We start from the raw sequence: 20,553 nt of genomic DNA, 5'->3' as shown, positions 1-20,553 counted from the left end.
TATGCCTGCACCTCCAGATCCCCTTTCAGAATTTAAATTCATTTCCTTAGATGCACAGAGTGGCTGAGAGGAGAGGCTGAATGTCTCCTCAAACACTGCCCTTGGCTAAAGGGAGCTGATTTTCCCAAGTCATACCCCTTGCTGGCAGTCTCCATGCTATGAAGAGTCAATATGGGATACAAAGGCCTGGACTTCCCACCTTAATCCAGAACATCTTTCAAGAACCTTGCATATTTCAATGCTCACCTGGGATGGCCAGTGACTGTTAGAAATATATTATAGTCTCTCCTTCTGCCCATTCCTGCCTCTCTCACTCTCTTACAGATGCTGTCCCTGAAACTATTCACCAAGGAATATCTTACACATAAATCTTCATCTCAAAGATTATTCTGCATTTCCCAAAAAAATCAAAACACTGAACATTGAGAAACTCTTTCTTAGTGCTTCTCACACTTTTTCTAAGGATTTCTTCTTATGGTCTTACTTTGGATATTTCCAACGAACATTATCTGTTACATAAAATTTTGAAGACTAGTTGCTATTATTTCATTCTCTTTTAATCAGAGTGAAGTAAATAGAAAACCTCTTCTTAATCTATTCAGAAACCAACATAAATTCTCTTTCATAACCAAGTCCCCAAATTACAAACTCATTCCAAATACCTAGGTAAATTTAGAACTTCACAAGTTTTCTGAAGAATTTTAAATTTTGGAAGAACCCACCTGAAACTCCAGTTTAAGTCATTCTCAGGAGGTCAATCTCTAACTAGACTATATTCTTTATGCCATGCATATGGTATCACAAAGTAAGTCAGAGTGTTATCCTGTGACACTATTATATGTATGAAAGCAGGCAAGCTTACATCTATGTCTATTAAAGTAGAGCTTCCTCTGATGATTTTGAGCCTTCAAATTCTGAGATATCCTGGAAAGACTGATCTTAAGACTACAAATACCAACTATTGGGATTGCATCAAATTGAGAAGTTTCTGTACTGCAAAAGAAACAGTCAGGAGAGTGAAGAGACAACCGACAGAATGGGAAAAAATATTTGCAAACTATGCAACAGATAAAGGGTTAATAACCAGAATCTACAAAGAGATCAAGAAACTCCACAAAAACAAAACCAACAACCCACTTAAGAGATGGGCCAAGGACCTCAATAGACATTTTTCAAAAGAGGAAATCCAAATGGCCAACAGGCACATGAAAAAATGTTCAAGGTCATTAGCAATCAGGGAAATGCAAATCAAAACCACAATGAGGTTTCACCTCACCCCGGTTAGAATAGCTCACATGCAGAAATCTACCAACAACAGATGCTGGCGAGGATGTGGGGAAAAAGGGACACTAACCCACTGTTGGTGGGAATGCAAACTGGTCAAGCCACTATGGAAGTCAGTCTGGAGATTCCTCAGAAACCTGAAGATAACCCTACCGTTCGACCCAGCCATCCCACTCCTTGGAATTTACCCAAAGGAATTTAAATTGGCAAACAAAAAAGCGGTCTGCAGCCTAATGTTTATTGCAGCTCAATTCACAATAGCTAAGACCTGGAACCAACCTAAATGCCCATCAACGATAGACTGGATAAAGAAATTATGGGATATGTACTCTTTAGAATACTATACCGCAGTAAGAAACAACGAAATCCAGTCATTTGCAACAAAATGGAGGAATCTGGAACACATCATGCTGAGTGAAATAAGCCAGTCCCAAAGGGACAAATACCATATGTTCTCCCTGATCGGTGACGACTGACTGAACACCAAGAGGGAAACCTGTTGGAGTGAGGTGGACACTATGGGAAACGGTGGCTTGATCAGCATAGCCCTGACTGTTAATGAACAACTTAATACATTATCCCTCTTAGTAGTTTTTTTACCTGTTCTACTTAATATGACTGGTTTAGATCTGTAATTGATGCACAGTTATTCTTAAGTGTTGAAAATTAACTGAAATGTGATCCCTGTTGAACATGGTGGTGGGAATGGGAGAGGGAAGAGATGTATAATTTGGGACATGCTCAGGCTGACTTGCCCCAAGTGGTGGAGTTGGAAGCATACCAGGGGATTCCAATTCAATCCCATCGAGGTGGCATGTACCAATGCCATCTCACTGTTCCAGGTGATCAGTTTCAGTTCACAGTTGGTCATGGTGGAGGGACTGGGAGTCAAAGGGAGCACATAGACAAGTCTAGTACCTGCTAACGCTAACCGATGGAGTAAATAAAGGGGAGAGTGATCCAACATGGGAAGTGAGATACTCAGCAGACTCATAGAATGGCAGATGTCCTAAATAGCACTCTGGCCTCAGAATCAGCCCTAAAGGCATTCGGATCTGGCTGAAAAGCCCATGGGAGTATTTCAGGCATGGAAAGCCAAGACACTCTGGCAAAAGATCTCTGTGAGTGAGATCCCAGTGGAAAGAACAGGTCTTCAAAGAAGGAGGTACCTTTCTCTGAAGGGAGGAGAGAACCTCCACTTTGACTATGACCTTGTCTAAACAAGATAAGAGTCGGAGAACTCAGAGGGCTTCCATAGCCTTGGAAACTCATGACTGGAGCATAGGGAGATTACTGATGCCATAGACAGGAGTGTCAATTGGTAAAGTCAACAACAGGAGTCACTGTGCACTTACTCCTCATGTAGGATCTCTATCCTTAATGTGCTGTGCATTGAGATTTAATGCTATAACGAGTACTCAAACAATTTATTTCACTTTGTGTTTCTATGGGGGTGCAAACTGTTGAAATCCTTACTTAATGCATACTAAACTGATCCTCTGTAAAAAAAAAAAAAATAAAAAAAGAAAAAAGAAAAAAAAGAAGAAATTATCAATTCCCAACTTGACTCTCACTGGGATTAAACATGACAATAGGTCTGCTCTGATTTCATCATCATTTAAAAAAAATCATCTATTATTTTTCACTTTATGTTTCTGTGTGGGAGCAAACTGTTGAAATCCATACTTGATGTATACTAAGCTGATCTTCTGTATATTAAGATAATCAAAAATGAATCTTGATGTGAATGGAAGGGGAGAGGGAGTGGGAAAGGGGAGGGTTGTGGGTGGGCGGGACGGTATGGGGGGGAAGCCATTGTAATCCATAAGTCGTACTTTGGAAATTTATATGCATTAAATAAAAGTTTAAAAAAAAAGACTACAAATAGAGAATTTATTGTTTGATGGGTCTTAAGGATTAGGAAGTGATTTTTCCCTGTAGGTCTCAGATTCTTAGCCTGAACTTTAAGGAGTCTATATGTTTGAGTGTGTTTCAAAAGATTAAGATGTAGGAGACTCTGGCACAAGAAAATATCCCAGTAAACATACAGAGAGAAATCATGGGTTGGAGGCACCCACAGAACTGAAATTAGAGGCATGGACCCAGCTGTGGAATAGGAAATGTAAGGAAAGATTTGCTTCCCTTGTTAAGTCAAGACAGTATAAGGATGTGCAGTGCCCCTGAGGTCAGTTTTAGAAAATAGTAGCTGGAGGAAGGTCCAGAACACCAGAATGGCAGGAGGGAATGAAACAGCGTTCTATGAAAGGAATGGGAAGTGACAATTTGGAGATTTGCAACAGGGAAAAATGCGGTTGTGGAGCTGAGATGAGCTGAGATCAGCAATCTCGAGCTGTGTAATACCAGCAGCCCTGATCCAGCTTAGACTGGTGTGGAACCTTCTGCCATTTCCCTCTGATTTTGGAGAAGATATTGAATATCTTCCATCAGGCACATGAGAGCGACAAAGACAATGGACTAGTCAAGTGTTAGGTTATCTATTAAACTCCCAGACTGGTGGAATCTAGGGCATTCATTTTGCTCATATACCTTCTAGAGCCAATTAACTGTTCATTATTCTATCCACTACTGACAAAAGGTTCTGTTCCTTCCTTTTATTTTTATTATTTTGTGTAGGATGTCTCAGATAGGCAGCATAAATTCATCTATTGATTCATCCCTTGGGTATCTGTCCTACACAGAATAGGATGAAAAGTATGGAAAATACAGGATATGTCACAAGACGTGGCAGAGGAAGGACACTCTGGGATTTGTGTCTGTTCTAGGCAGTCAGGAGCCGTGGTTTTATGGCCGATGGTGGTACCTCATAATGAGCCAACACATCTCTGTGAAATTAAAATGTCCTCACTGTCAACTCACCAGCCAAGCTACACCCACTCACTCTCATCCTTAACACATGAAAACCCAATAAGTATGCAGATGTCAAAAAAAGGTCAAAATTTGGACTGCAGAGACTAATGAAATATGGTGATTTCAAATTTTTTTCCAGTAAAGATTACAGAAAAGAAAAACTGTATGTAACAGCACCATCCTTTCATAGTAGATATTTTAGTACCAGTAAAAAAAAGAAAGCAATTAAGCTCAGGGAAAAGTACTACTTTTGAAACTGAGAATACATTAAATATTCCTAGATGGTCTCATTTTTTCTATTTATTTAAATTTCCATTTAGGCTGAGGCAGATAAAACTCTGTTGTGAATTGACACCACATTTTAGACAGTAGGAAAGCACTACACAGTTCTGTGGATTCCGATATCAGAAGGCCCCTAAGTAATGCTCCCCCACAGTATCTGCTAATGTTATGGGTTACTTCTTACAGAAAAGTGCTTAGAAATATGATGTTTTAACTCACAATAAAAATATCTCTAATGGTAGCCATTCCATGACAGTCCCTCGGCCATCATAGCTTGTTTTATAATTCAATCAGCAAATGTATCTTCCAGTTATTCTTCTTTAAACAAACTACCTTTCAGAGCACATGTGCATTTCTGTTTGTAGAGAAAGTATGTCCTGCCAAATGAGCACCTAGGATCCACTTACAGCCTCAGTGAGCTCAGTTTATGTTTCCACTCAGAAATTATAAGCATGACTAAAAAATTCTCACTAGAGCACTTCAATTTTTATTGTTTAGGGGAAAATGGCAGATTGGGACCTAGACCCAGGTTATCTGCAAGGGTAATTGTAATTCTAAAATATTATCTTCCTGCAAATATACATGCACAAGAACTTGATGGTTTTTTTTTAACCATTGCTATGTTTACCTCAGTATACACATTAGTAGAACATCCAAGTTTAAAGAGAACCTCATTAATTAATTTTCCAACAGCTGAACGTGTAACTAAGATCCCAAGGGGAAACAAATGAAGCCCAGAAATTTAAAACATACATGTTTTGGAGATTGAAGACCACATAAATCCCACTGGGATGTTGCCAGTGAGGAGTGCTACAGAAATTGCTCTCTCCTTATTCCATTTTCTCCTGAACTTAGAAATGTCTCATTTTTCTGTTTTGCCTGCCTTTGTTTGTTCAGGAAGGCAATCTGCCTCTAGTTGTGTTTTCTGTTTGTGGTAAGGTTTTAAACCTTTTACAATAAAAGGGCATACTTAACATACTCCAAGTATTCATAAAGAAGCAGGAAAACCATCACAAACAGAAAAAAGAAAAGAAAAGCTTCACTATACCTTGGGAACCCCGGGCACTGTGCTTTTGACAAGCTTTGCTCTCAGGCATAGCAGACTCCATTAGAGTACTTTTCCATTCTTCCCAATAGAACCTCAGTGGCAACTGTTAGTGACTTGCAATTGTGGTGCATTAGGGAAATGAAAGGTGTCCCTTGCCCCCTGATGTGTGCTTCCACCTTTACTGTGACTTACAATTAAGCATAGGGATAAAAGCAGCTTCAAGATGAATTGCATTTTTCTCTTCATCCTCTATTGTGACTGTACTGTGGGGAAAAAAAAAAAACATTTTTCCATGTTAATATAAGCTGAAGTCTGGTGAACTGGAAATAGAGAGAGAACAGACACAGCAAATCTTATGTGTAGGGTGGGCCATTTGTGTCTGTCACATTCTATCTTCTGCACAACTATGTGTCATGTCATAATTACAGTCCACTTCTGCTTTCTTGCCTGGGGAGCAAAAGGAGAAAAAAAATGCCTCCATAATGTTTTTGGATACAGCAGTAGATAAAAGGAAATAAGACATCTTTTAAAATGCATGAGATTTTTAAGAGAAAAGATGTCTCTTGAATGTCAGTGCATAGCTAAATACAGAAAATAACACTTGTCTGATATATGTTCATTCATTTATAAGAAAATTTACTGTAATACTATTTATATTGAATGTCAAAATCAATATTAGTGAGTTGATTTGCACTGAATTTTGATCATGAAGTTAAGTAGTATACTCAGATAGACAAACATCTAATCAAATGTTTAACAAAGGTGCTGAACTTCAAAAAGAGGAATCCTATGGCTTACCGAACACATACCACTAATGAATCAAGGACAACATACAAGGAGGAAAAAGTTCATGAAAACTGTGTGTTATATTTAAACTTCCACCAACAATTTGAAGCCCCCACACTGCATTTGTCAAGGCTCTGTTACCACCATAACCTCACTTCTGTTTTTGAGCTATGGGAGAGAAGAGCATCATGCACTTAAATGAAAAGTTCTGAGGGATACATAGAAGTATACTAAAAAATTATGACCTTCAAATGATGACAATGTTAAAATACTATGAGTTTCTGGGGATTTCTCTACCATTTTAAAGAATGTATGCCAAGAATTACTATCTGAACTGACAACTCACACTCAAGAAAAGAAATCCAAACTCATAAAGCAGTCATACTCAGTACAAGTGTCAGCACTAACAGCTAGAATATTTCTTGAATTCCATGTGTTACGTCCAGCTGCTCCATCAAAGATTAATGCTTTATCCATCCAAAACAAGTTCAGCCATTCATATACATAATCAAATTTGTAGATTTGGGTGCATAATGTAAAATAAAATATGTCTCGAAACAGGTAATTGTCTTTATCTACTATCTTAGATGCTAGTTTCTCCCTGAATTATAAAATCACTAGTGATTGTGATCTAAGAAGTAGCCTCTATTCTGATAGGTAATTTAAGAACAATATAATTACATCCTCCTAGCTGTGATGCATTGGGAAGACTTGTGGTTTTCTTGACAGAGAAATACTCTTAACCTTTCTGTTTATTTGTAATCCGTGTGGTTTGCGCACTTGCACATGAAAGCCATCAGTCCTTGTCACCTTATGTTCTTTTTTGAATGAAACCATTATGAAACAATGAGGCTTGGTTTCATTCTTTTTATCCATTTTCAAATCAACTTATGATCATTATTCAATTTCTTCTTGATTTATATGTTCTCAAGCACCACCAAACGTTTAACTGTTTAAATCATTCCTCCCAAAGTATCTCTCTGGTGTCTATATCAAATGTAAAGTGAGATTCATGAACTTAATTTACAGGTAAATGCACATCATCTCAAATTTCTAACTGTGGCTTCTTTTGTAATATGAGAAAAATGTCTAGAAGAATTGAATAGAGTTTAGTCATGCTGAACTTGCATAGCTTGCATAATTCTTAGTCCCTTCAACCTGACACCAGAGATACCAGCTTAGTAACTCACAAAGAATTATTTTTAATATGTATATGCCAATGGAGACCTTTACATGTTAAAATCACCTAGACAGTTTTTAAACCAGCTATATCTACACCCCCAAATCAGAGCCTCTCATGGGGAGAAATCCAAGGTATTAGTATTTTGATCATATTTTCCAGATGATATATATAAATGTGCAGATGGGCTCACTGCTGTAGGACATAAAAGGTTATTTGGGCAGCCGGCGCCACAGCTCACTAGGCTAATCCTCCGCCTTGCGACGCTGGCAAACCAGGTTCTAGTCCTGGTCGGGGCGCCGGATTCTTTCCCGGTTGCCCCTCTTCCAGGCCAGCTCTCTGCTGTGGCCAGGGAGTGCAGTGGAGGATGGCCCAAGTGCTTGGGCCCTGCACCCCATGGGAGACCAGGATAAGTACCTGGCTCCTGCCATTGGATCAGCACAGTGCACCGCCCGCAGCGCGCCAGCCGCGGTGGCCATTGGAGGGTGAACCAACGGCAAAGGAAGACCTTTCTCTCTGTCTCCCTCTCTCACTGTCCACTCCGCCTGCCAAAAAAAAAAAAAAAAAAAAAAAAAAAAAAAAAAAAAAAAAAGGTTATTTGATGCACCAATGGGTCTTACTTTCAAGGAGGGAGATACTGCATGTTGTTGATATTATTGTTGTCTATAGAGCCACATTTCATGTATTGGAAGAAAACCCCCCGAATATGAGAACAAGGATCATTTATTCTTCAACTGCATCTATGGAGTATGATGTTTATTCCATATTTAGGCCAGAAAGTCAAATTTCTAAAACTGCAAAGTAATGCATTTGTGTTGTTCTAAGTCATGAAATGTGTGGTAATTTATTATAGCTGCATAGGAAACTAACTAAGTCATGTAGAACTGGCAAAATAGTGCCCACCCTGAAGTTGGCAGGGGATGATATGGAGTGCCTCATCCAGGCTAGTGGGGTTTTGAAAGTTTGCTTGAGGAGATGAACAGTGGAAATATTAGGGAGAAGTGAATTAAGTGAGAAGGTTATAGGTCAAAGTATGGGTAAAGCATATAAATAAAAAAATTTGCAAAGAGTGTAAGTAATTAATATTAGGGTGGTTGAGATACAAATTAGGCAGCATTATAATAGCAGACCTTCAAGCTACATGTACTCACTCAGCCATCATTCAACAACAACACCATGTAACTATGCATCCCATGAATTTTCCTTCAAGAGCAACTCCTCCTCAAATGAAAAGGCAAGGCATTCCAGGAAAAAGTTAATGGAGTCATCAATGAGGATCTTGATTCGCATGCAAATTAGACTTCCTGTAGGTCTACTTTCCCAGCTCTCCAGACACATTCAGATAGAGCTTACTCTAAATTACACCCAAGCTGAGAAATCTGAAATCCCTGCCCCATTTAGTAAACACCCAGGCTGATGCCATCTGGTGTTCTATGGTGATGTAAAGACTGAAAGTGTTCTGAATATTTGGGGGAGAGGTAGAGCTGCAAACTTTCTCACCCCTATTCCATTTTTGTCAGAGGAATGGTGATGCTGGAGATGTTAGAGACAAAATTCTGTAATTATAACCAATGCAATATTTCAAATAGTGAGAGAAAGAAGGTTCAATTTGTGTGTGCTTTCAATCACACTCCCACCTCTTCTAAGCAAGTAAAACCTTCATACCAGTGCATCTCCCAGGAGATCTTCCTTTATGTCTGTCCTCCATCTTACCTGTATCCTGCTTCATACTCAGCTTTCATAATATGCATCAAACAGGCTGTTCCAGTATTCTTACTTATACTTTTTTGTATAAACATATCCCCTAGGAGATTAAAAATAATTTGGAAGGAAAATATGGGCTTACACAGTTGCACACTTACTGAACATGCTCAGTGATTATCATATATTAAGTCCTCCTTAAAATCTGCTCATTTGACAAATCCAAAGTCCTCAGAGGTTGACGGTTAGATGGTTTTATAGATGGGACATTAAGCATGAAAGGGAATTTCAAGTTGTCCCCAGCAAATTAAGATTTGTTTCAATCAATGATTTTGTGCCTTCTCTTTAGAAAGTTGTCCATGTTGCATTCAGCCTTCTAAGACAAAAATGCATTTGGTATTGGACTCAATCATTTCAAGGACTTTCAACACAGCTTCATCCCAGAAAAAATAATTGAAATGACATGAATCAAAATTTTCTGATTCTTAGGTATGATGATTCATCATTACATCTTTCCACCTCATGGCAGCTGTCCTGACAGCCAAAATTTATCAGAGGGAATACATGAAACAGTTAAGGAATTATTGGACTTGTAATTTTATTATTTCCTCCCTGCCTAGTTATGCTGCCACTGAACGGCCTAAGGAACTGGGAAGAACAGCCAAAGGGGAACTTCTTGGCACTGTTTCTGAGTTACACGATTTTATACCTCTATAATACCTTATCATTTTGTCTCATTTGTATTTTACAAATGATGAAACCGGCCGGCGCCGCGGCTCACTAGGCTAATCCTCCGCCTAGCGGCGCCGGCACACCGGGTTCTAGTCCCGGTCGGGGCGCCGGATTCTGTCCCGGTTGCCCCTCTTCCAGGCCAGCCCTCTGCTGTGGCCAGGGAGTGCAGTGGAGGATGGCCCAGGTGCTTGGGCCCTGCACCCCATGGGAGACCAGGAAAAGCACCTGGCTCCTGGCTCCTGCCACCGGATCGGCGCGGTGCGCCGGCCGCAGCGCGCCTGTCGCGGCGGCCATTGGAGGGTGAACCAACGGCAAAGGAAGACCTTTCTCTCTGTCTCTCTCTCTCACTGTCCACTCTGCCTGTCAAAAAAATAAAAAAAAAAAAAAATAAAAAAAAAATAAAAAAAACAAATGATGAAACCAAAACTCAAGGAGTTTAACTAACTGGTCCAAATGCACACTCTGCACAGTTGCAGAACCAGGACTAAAGGCTTCATCTCCTGATCTCACTCAAGACATTTTTCATTTCACCAAAAGCATATATTTAAAGGCTGTATGCTGTTCCTGCTGTGAAGCTCATCGACTATGGGTTGGTTCTTTATAATTATAACCTGGGTGTTCCAGTCACCTACTTACTATGGCATTATAAACCACTCTAAAACCTAGTAGCTTAATTTTATATCAGTCACGATGCTGAGATTGTTGTTCGCAACTTGGAGTCCTCATAGAGGTCCAGTCATACAGTAGCTGAGCTGGAGTCATCCCAAAGCTTCTTCATTCACATCTGGTACCTAGGCTTGGAGAGATGAGTAGCTGAAGGCTGCTTAGAATCAGCTGGTCTTCATGTGGCTAGCTTGGGCTCCCTCAGAGCATGGTGTCTTGGGTAGCATGACTTAGAGGTTGGCTCTTCCAGAATGAGTGTTCCAAAAGACGAAGTTGCAGGGAAGTCCCAGAATCATTTTCCTCTTACATTCTCTTCTGGTCAAACAATAGATTTAGCTGAGATCCACCTTTCACTGGGTGAGATAGCAGAGAATCTGTGGCCATATTTACTCTACTTTTTCCACATATTTTAACATGTTATTTTATATCAACAAGCTATATTTGACAGAATTTTAAATCCTTGGAATGATAAAATGAGGATATTATTCAGAGATAATTAGAAAAAGTAGCAGTTTGTCTATTTTTTTTGGAGTTGTTCCCTATCTCCAAATTACTTGTAGACCACTCCAAATGGATTTTCCTGAGACTGCTAACTTTCTTACCCTTATTAATGTAGATAAATCTTCATCTGCTAAGACAAGGACTTTACCTAAGTTTTTAAATGAAATCCTTTCATCTTGTAACTATATGCCCATTAAACTATATGTTCATATACAATTATGCTCATTTCTCTATGATAAATGGAAAACTAAAACTTCTCCAATTGATATTATAAGTTGGAAGCTGACAAGTTACAAGTATAGTATTTCTTCCATTAAAATCTGGGGGCAGGTGTTAAGCATGGTGACTAAGATGCCCAAATCACACATCAAAGTACCTGAGTTCAAAACTTGCCTCCAGCTCCTGACTCCAGCTTTCTACTAATGCAGTTCTGGGAGGCAGCAGATAACTAAAAGAATTGGACCACCATGTGGGAGACTTGGATTGAGTTCCTAATTCATGGGTTTTGGCACAGCTGTTGTGCGCATTCTGGAAATGAACCAGAGGATAGAAGTGCTCTTTTTCTGTCTGTCTCTTTTTCCTTCTAAAATCAATAAATAAAAATTTTAAGACAAATTTTAAAATATTATATTTTTAACAACTCTAAAAATCTGTAACAAACAAGACTAGTTGAGACATTTTGATTTGTTTCTCCAGCTTTGACTCTGCGGACAAAAACAGGTTGTAATAATAATGATAATAATGCCTAGAAAGAAATTTAAAAAATATTATGTGATTTTCTCAAGTTAATAGGAATGTCTTTTATGTTTACTTATATTCTTATATATCAAGAACACAGATGATTTCTGTAATAAAGCAATACAATTTTGAATAAAAGGTTTTAGACATAGTTTCAGGGATATTTTTCTGGAAGAGTTCCTACCTAATGCAATCTCTTTATTTAGCTATTTACTTTATGATTACTCAGTATTAGAATAATTCTCATTTAGTAACCGCAGCTGAAATTTGCACATCATAATCTGTTTATTTTAGACATTAGGGAATAAAGTAGAAGGTTTAGCACTATTATACCATGAATATTTTACTAAAACAGAAAGTCATAATTAGGTTGTCCAACAAGTTACATATATTTAAAAATTTTACAATTTAAAAAAATTATGGCCAAGCCCTGTAGCATTTAAAGCTTTGTGTCTCTTTTGAAATTGTGTTATCAGAAAACAACCAAAGTTATCCCTTGAAGAGTATTTTACTGCTACAGACAAATAACCATCTGAGTTCATATCCAGGCATAATGGATACAGTTTTCTAGAAAGGCTATGTCAGGGAAAAACAATCCTGTTTATGAAAGCTTTAGCTTTCCCTTCTCTGGCGACACTAAGGAGCTGTTCTCAAGACATTTGTTAATTAAAGGGTATGACCTCAGAGCTATTCTATCTCAATTCCTATCAGAAACTCAGTTAAGAGAAATAGAAATCATGGATCTTCCTGACCCACAGACCAGTATCCATCCTTAACAAATCAGGGTGCCTGAGAGTCCGTACCTGTTGGCTTGGGTTCTCTCCTCCCAATCAGTGAAATGTTGTTACAAAGCTGTGTTTTGAATGATGTCACATCACAGGAACTGATAACGTAGACTCTATCTATATCATTATTTTATTTACTCTAAGATACTACCAACACCATCATTTAGTATGGTGTACAGTTAGTCCTATAGGAAAACACTTATCTTAACGCAGTTGTGATTTTCCTGAATAACCAGTTTATTTATGTAAAAGCTGTCATTTTATATAATTTCTCCCACAAAATGGATGCTAGAAAACTGAGAATGAGATTTGTGTGCCACCTTAAGAAGACTAAGGATACCACATTTGGCATTTGGTGAAATAATCCAACTCTTGTCTTCTTTCTAGTTATCTGTATTTTCCCTTTGACTCAAGTTCCTCTAAAATTTGACCTTGTTTTAATGATATTCTGTGTTGGGTATTTACAAGTTACATTAAATGTCTTGGAGAACAAAAGAAGAGAATGAATATATTAAATCGAATATTTCTAATTCTCATCAATTATTTGATCAAGGCATTTTCTTGATATCAAGTAAACCATATTAGACTGAATAGAAGAATTGACACCAAAGCAGTATTAGGTAAGGAGGAAAGCTAGATTGAAAGAGTGTGTTCTTTAAATGTGAATAAATTGGACAATTTTCAAATAACAATCAGGATTCCTAAAGTTTGGATCCCATTGGATTTGTTGATAAACTGGTAAGTATACTTTCTTGGAAAGATGGGGCAACCCATTCATAGGTGATGATTTTGTGGACAGAAACAACAATAATTATAAATGTATAATTGTCTTTCATAGTGAAAAATAGTCAACAGACCCTACTTTCATATCTTCAGGTGATTTTTTTCATAAATAATTTAGTGCAGCTGTGTAACAAACATTGTCCATAAACTTATGCAACTTTTAAAATCACAGCTGGCTTTTTTGCTTGTGAAATTTTGATAGTTTTATAGGTATCTGACAAAAGAATTAATGATAGAACCAAACATTATTAGTTTTATAGATATCACACAATAGAATTAATGATAGAACCAAATAGAATTAATGATAGAACAAAAGCATTCAGAAAGCAATGGTCCATCTGGAGAGCTCTACTCTGGTAGCTTTGTGCTCAATGAATAACCTTTCCACTCTTAGGAATATAGAAGAGAAGATGTATGTATGTACCTATGTATGTACATCCATGTGTATGCATTTAATAATTTTATAGCTTATGTATCTAATGCTGCTTTCTTGTACATATCATATAACTTACTATATAATTAAATTTAAAATGTGTAAAAGCATATAAATGTTTATTATTCTAGCTTATCTTCCATATTTATATTTTCTTTTTAAAATGTATGTAAAGGGAACAAATTTAATGTATTTCATACCTATAGTTTTAAGAACATAATGATACTTCCCACCTTAAATTACTTCCTTCACTCCCACATTCATTCCTCCTTTTCTCATTTTTCTCTTAAATTTTACAATGAGTTACCTTTAATTTTCTTTATAATCACAAGCTTAACACCCACTAAATAAAATAGTAAGTAGAAAAACCACTCTCAAGTATAAACAAGGGCTATAAATAAAAATAAAATCTCAAAATGTTAATTTTACTCATAAACATTATATTTTTATTATATTTGTTAGTTACCACAAACAGGAAAAATATGTGATATTTGTCTTTTTTGTACTGGCTTATGTCACTAATCATAATGGTCCCTAGTTGGATCTATTTTTTTGTGAAAGACAGGATTTAATTATTTTTTATGGCTGAGTAACATTCCATCAGGTATGTATATATCATAATTTCTTTTTTAGATTATTTGTTTTTATTGACACACAATAATTGTACATATTTATGGGGTATAATGCAATATTTCAGTACATGCACTTTGGGACATGCTCAATCGGACTTGCCCCAAATGGTGGAGTTAGAAACGTGCCAGGGGATTCCAATACAATCCCATCAAGGTGGCATGTACCAATGCCATCTCACTAGTCCAAGTGATCAACTTCAGTTCACAATTGATCACACTGATAGGTCTAAAGTCAAAGGGATCACACAAACAAGACTAGTGTCTGCTAATACTAACTGATAGAATCAAAAAGGGAGAGAACGATCCAACATGGGAAGTGGGATACACAGCAGACTCATAGAATAGCAGATGTCCTAAATAGCACTCTGGCCTCAGAATCAGCCCTTAAGGCATTCAGATCTGGCTGAAGAGCCCATGAGAGTATTTTAGACATGGAAAGCCAAGACACTCTGGCAAAAAAAAAAAAAAAAAAAAAAAAAAAAAAGTAAATGAAAGATCTCTGCGAGTGAGATTCCAGTGGAAAGAATGGGGCCATCAAAGAAGGAGGTACCTTTCTCTGAAGGGAGGAGAGAACTTCCACTTTGACTAGGACCTTGTCTAAATAAGATCGAAGTCAGTGAACCCAAAATGCTTCCATAGCCTTGGCAACTCATGACTAGAGCCTAGGGAGATTACTGACGTCATAACCAAGAGTGTCAAATTGTTAAGTCAACAACAGGAGTCACTGTGTACTTACTTCTCATATGGGATCTGTCCTTAATGTGTTGTCCAATGTAAAGTAATGCTATAACTAGTACTGAAACAGTATTTTTACACTTTGTGTTTCTGTGTGGGTGCAAACTGATGAAATCTTTACTTAATATATACTGAATCGATCTTCTGTGTATAAAGATAATTGAAAATGAATCTTGATGTGAATGAAATGGGATAGGGAGTGGGAGATGGGAGGGGTGTGAGTGGGAGGGAAATTATGGGGGGGAAAGCCAATGTAATCCATAAACTGTACTTTGGAAATTTATATTTACTAAAGAAAAAACAAAGAAGAAAAAAATATTTCAGTACATGCATACATTGTAATGATCAAATTAGGATAATTAGCATCCATTGTTTCATATAGTCAAAATTTCTTTATAGTAAGAACATTCAAAAATCTTTCTTCTAGCTATTTAGAAATAGACAATATGTTATTGTTAGCTATTGAAACCTTCTGTGCAATGTAGAACACAAGAAGGATTATTTTTACCATAAGGAAAGAAAATATTTTTTAATTCAATAAAAGTAAACCTTTCTAAGATTTATTTTTTTATTTTAAAGCATTCTTTATTTTTTGAAAAACTTAACTAACTTTGAAGAAGAACCCAAGAATGATGTCTTTTGTGAGCACTTAGACATATTTATAGCTTATGAGACAAAGCGTGTCCTCCATTTAATACACTAAAATGAAGTAAATCTTTGAGAACAAGTTTTACTGTTAACACTTATAATCCAACACTTTGAGGACAGAGATTCTGCATGGGAAATTAGTGTGCAGTGACTCCTGTTGTTGATTTAATAATTAACACTCTTATATATGGTGTCAATGATCACCAAAGGCTTATGATATGAGTTGCCTAGAAAATGGAAGCCTTTTGAATCCACAAACTCCTTCAGAATTTAGACAAGGCCATAAACCAAGTGGAAGTTCTCTCCTCCCTTCAAAGAAAAGTACATGCTTCTTTCATGATTACTTCTTTCCACTGGAGTCTCTCCTAAGGAGATCCTTCATGTAGGACACTTTTTGCCAGAGTGCCTTCAATTTCCATGCCTGAAATGCTCTCATGGGCTGTTTTGCTAGACCAGAATGCCTTAAGGGCTGATTTTGAGGTCAGAGTGTGACTTAGGGCGATTGTCATTCTATGAGTCTGCTGTGTGGACTGCTTCCCATGTTGAAGCATTCACTCCTTTTTAATTCTATAATTCTATCTATTGTTATTATTATTACCACTTAATCCTATTTAAGTGATCACTTTAGCAATCTATTTGCATGCTCACTTTAACACATTAATGCTATTTTTACTACACAGCTTACAGAGTTTTGGGGTCCCATGTCAAGTTTTTAAATTGAACACTTAGAAGTAACTCTGTACAAATGTGTGCAGAACTATACAGCTTTACATTTACAAACTTTATACAATTCACAACTACAACTTTAGGAACAAGGTGATGATTCTTCCCACCATACCCACCCTCCCACCCACACTTCCACTCCCATCCTCCTCCCTCTCTTATTCCCACTCTTATTTTTTACTAAGATATATTTTCAATTAACTTTATAAACATATTATTCTCTCTATGTTAAGTAAAGAGTTCAACAAATAGTATGCAAAAAAAGTTTCTCAACAGTCAAGACAAGGGCCATTCTAAGTCATTGCTTCTCAAAGTGCCAATTTCAATTCTATAGATTGCTTTTTAGATACTCTATTAATTATTACAGGACAGGGAGAACATATGGTATTTGTCCCTTTGAGACTGGTATTTCACTAAGTATGATGTTTTAAAGTTTCATCCATTTTGTTGCAAATGACCAGATTTTTTTTTTATCACTGTGTAGTATTCCATGGTGCACATATCCTATTATTTCTTTATCTAGTCTTCAGTTGACAGTCATTTGGGTTGATTCCATGTCTTAGCTATTGTGAATTGAACTGCAATAAACATGGGGGTACAGATAACCCTTTCACATGATGATTTCATTTCCTTTGGGTAAATTTCCAGGAGTGGGATGGCTGGCTCATATGACAGGCCTGTATTCAGATTTGTGAGAGATCTCCATACTGTCTTCCATAGTGGCTTTACCAGTTTACATCCCCATCAATAGTGGTTTAGGGTACCTTTTCCCCACATCCTTGCCAACATTTGTTGTTTGTTGATTTCTGTATGAAAGCCATTCTAACAGGGCTGAGGTGAAACCAGATTGTGATTTTGTTATGCATTTCCCTGACAGCTAGTGATCCTGAGCATTTTTTCATGTGTCTGTTGGCTATTTGGATGTCCTCTTTTGAGATATATCTGTTTAAGTCCTTTGCCCATTTAATAAATGGTTAGTTTGTTTTGTAGTTGTTGAGTTTCCTTATCTCTTTATATATTCTGGTTATTAATATCCTTTATCAGTTGTGTAGTTTACAAATAATTTCTCCCATTCTATCACTTGTCTCTTCATGTGGGGAGCAACTGGGAGCAACTTGGACTAGACTAAGTTACTGGAATTAAGACTTATTCTATGCATCTGCTCTCCCACAATATGGCGCTGGGAGAGGAGGAAACAGCTTCTACCCAGCTGCCTCTCACCAACTTGACAAGCTGCAGGACCTGCTCCTGATTGGAGGAGAGCAGCATACTCGGCGTGTGGGTAGCAGAGTTGGGATTGGTGGAAAAGGACTATAAAGGAGGAGAGAGACAACATGCACCAGGAACATCTATCTGAAGGAACACCTGTGCAGCCCCCGAGAGAGCCGGCCGGTGGTGTGCCACTCCCCCGCAGAAGTGGGGAAAAGTGGCCAGGGGGAACCACCCTTCCACGGAGGTGGAAGGGTCGGTAGCCAACCAAGGAAGAACCAGCAGCAAACCCGGGGAGGGCCGAGCAGACCAAAGAACAACACAGGGTCCTGTGTCGTTCCTCCACGAAGACGGGGAGCGACATAATGGTGCCGTGACTCGGATATGAAGCCTAGGCAGGGTTTAGTGTCGTTCCTCTGCGAAGAGGGGGAGCGACACTTCACTTTGCTGAATGTTTCTTTTGCAGTACAGAAGCTTCTCAACTTGATGTAATTCCATTTTTCAATTTTGGTTTTAAGTGCCTGTGCTTCTGGGGTCTTTCCAAGAATAAGAACTCTGCCTATTTCCATGTCTTGCAAGGTTTTCTCAATGTTCTGTAAAGATTTGATGGTATAGTATTATAGATTTAGGTCCTTAATCCATTTTGAGTGGATTTTTGTAAGGGATATGGTAGGGGTCTTGCTTCATACTACTGCATGGGGAGATTGAGTTTTCCCATCACCATTTGTTGAAGAGAATCTCCTTGCTCCAGGGATTGACATTATCGCCTTTGTCAAAGATAATTTTGTTATAGATGCTTGGATTGATTTCTGGTATTTGTATTACGTTCCTTTAGTCTATCCATTTGTTTTTGTACCAGTATCATGCTCTTTTTGATTATAACTGCCCTGTAGTATGTCTAGAAATCTGGTGTTGTGATGCCTCCCACTTTGTTTTTGTTGTATAAGATTGCTTTAGCTATTCAGGGTCTCCTGTGTTTCCATATGAATTTCAGCATCATTTTTTTATATCTGAGAGGACGTCCTTGGTATTTTCATTGGTATTGCATTGAATCTGTAAATTGCTTTTGGAAGAATGGACATTTTGATGATATTGATTCTTTCAATTCATGAACATGGAAGGTTTTTCCATTTGTTTGTATCTTCTTTGGCATTGGCTGTGTATACAAAGTCTGTTGATTTTTGTGTGTTGATTTTATAGCCTACCACTTTACTAAACTCATTTTTGAGTTCTAATAGTCTCCTTGTAGAGTCTTTTGAATTCCCTATATTTAGAATCATGTCATCTGCAAATAGGGATAGTTAAACTTCTTCCTTCCCAATTTGTATCCTTTGGTTTATTTTTCTTGCCTAATGGCTCTGGCTAAAACTTCCAGGACTACATTGAATAGCAATGGTGAAAGTAGGCATCCTGTCTGGTTCCGGATCTCAGTGGGAATGCTTCCAGCTTTTCCCCATTCAGTAGGATACTGGCCGTGGGTCTGTCATAAATCTCCTTGATCATTTTAAGGAATGATCCTTCTATATCCAACTTGCTTAGAGTTTTCATCAAGAAAGGATGTTGTATTTTATCAAATACTTTCTCTGCATTACCTGAGATAATCATATGGTTTTTGGTCTTCAATTTCAATTTTTTTCATTTTCAATTATCTTTATATACAGAAGATTGATTTAGTATGTATTAAGTAAAGATTTCATCAGTTTGCACACACACAGAACATAAAGTATAAAAATACTGTTTCAGTACTAGTTATAGCATTAATTCACATTGGACAACACATTAAGGACAGAGATCCCACATGAGGAGTAAGTATACAGTGATTCCTGTTGTTGACTTAACAATTTGACACTCTTGTTTATGGCGTCAGAAATCTCTCTAGGCTCTAGTCATGAGTTTCCAAGGCTATGGAAGCCTCTTGAGTTCGCTGACTTCGATCTTATTTAGACAAGGTCCTAGTCAAAGTGGAAGTTCTCTCCTCCCTTCAGAGAAAGTTACCTCCTCCTTTGATGGCCCGTTCTTTCTACTGGGATCTCACTCACAGAGATTTTTTTTTTTTTTTGCCAGAGTGTCTTGGCTTTCCATGTCTAAAATACTCTCATGGGCTCTTCAGCCAGATCTGAATGCCTTAAGGGCTGATTCTGAGGCCAGAGTGCTATTTAGGACATCTGCTATTCTATGAGTCTGCTGTGTATCCCACTTCCCATGTTGGATCGTTCTCTCCCTTTTTGATTCTATCAGTTAGTATTAGCAGACACTAGTCTTGTTTGTGTGATCCCTTTGACTTTAGACCTATCAGTGTGATCAATTGTGAACTGAAGTTGATCACTTGGACTAGTGAGATGGCATTGGTACATGCAATCTTGATGGGATTGTATTGAATCCACTGGCACATTTCTAACTCCACCATTTGGGGCAAGTCCGATTGAGCATGTCCCAAATTGACAACTAACCAACCACAAAAAAGAAACATGTTGAAGTGAAAGGGACACTATGGGAAACAGTGACTTGATCAGCCCTTGTCCTGACTGTTGATGTACAGTTTAATACTTTATCCCTTTTAGTATTTTTTGTTCTAGTTAATACTATTGGTTTAACTCTGTAATTTAAACACATTTATTCATATGTGTTGAAATTTAACTGAAAAGTGATCCCTGTTAAATATAAGAGTGGAGATGGTCTTCAATTTTTTAAAAGACTTATTTATTTATTGGTAAGTCAGAGTTACAGAGAGAGAGGAGTGGCAGAGAAAGAGAGAGATCTTCAATCAGATGGTTCACTCCCCAATTGACCACAACAGCCAGAGCTGTGCTGATCCGAAGCCA

Source organism: Oryctolagus cuniculus, chromosome 3 (assembly GCF_051225735.1).
Source record: "Oryctolagus cuniculus isolate XC-2025 breed Fujian yellow rabbit chromosome 3, ASM5122573v1, whole genome shotgun sequence".
NCBI lineage: Eukaryota > Metazoa > Chordata > Mammalia > Lagomorpha > Leporidae > Oryctolagus > Oryctolagus cuniculus.
This window is presented reverse-complemented; position numbering follows the sequence as displayed.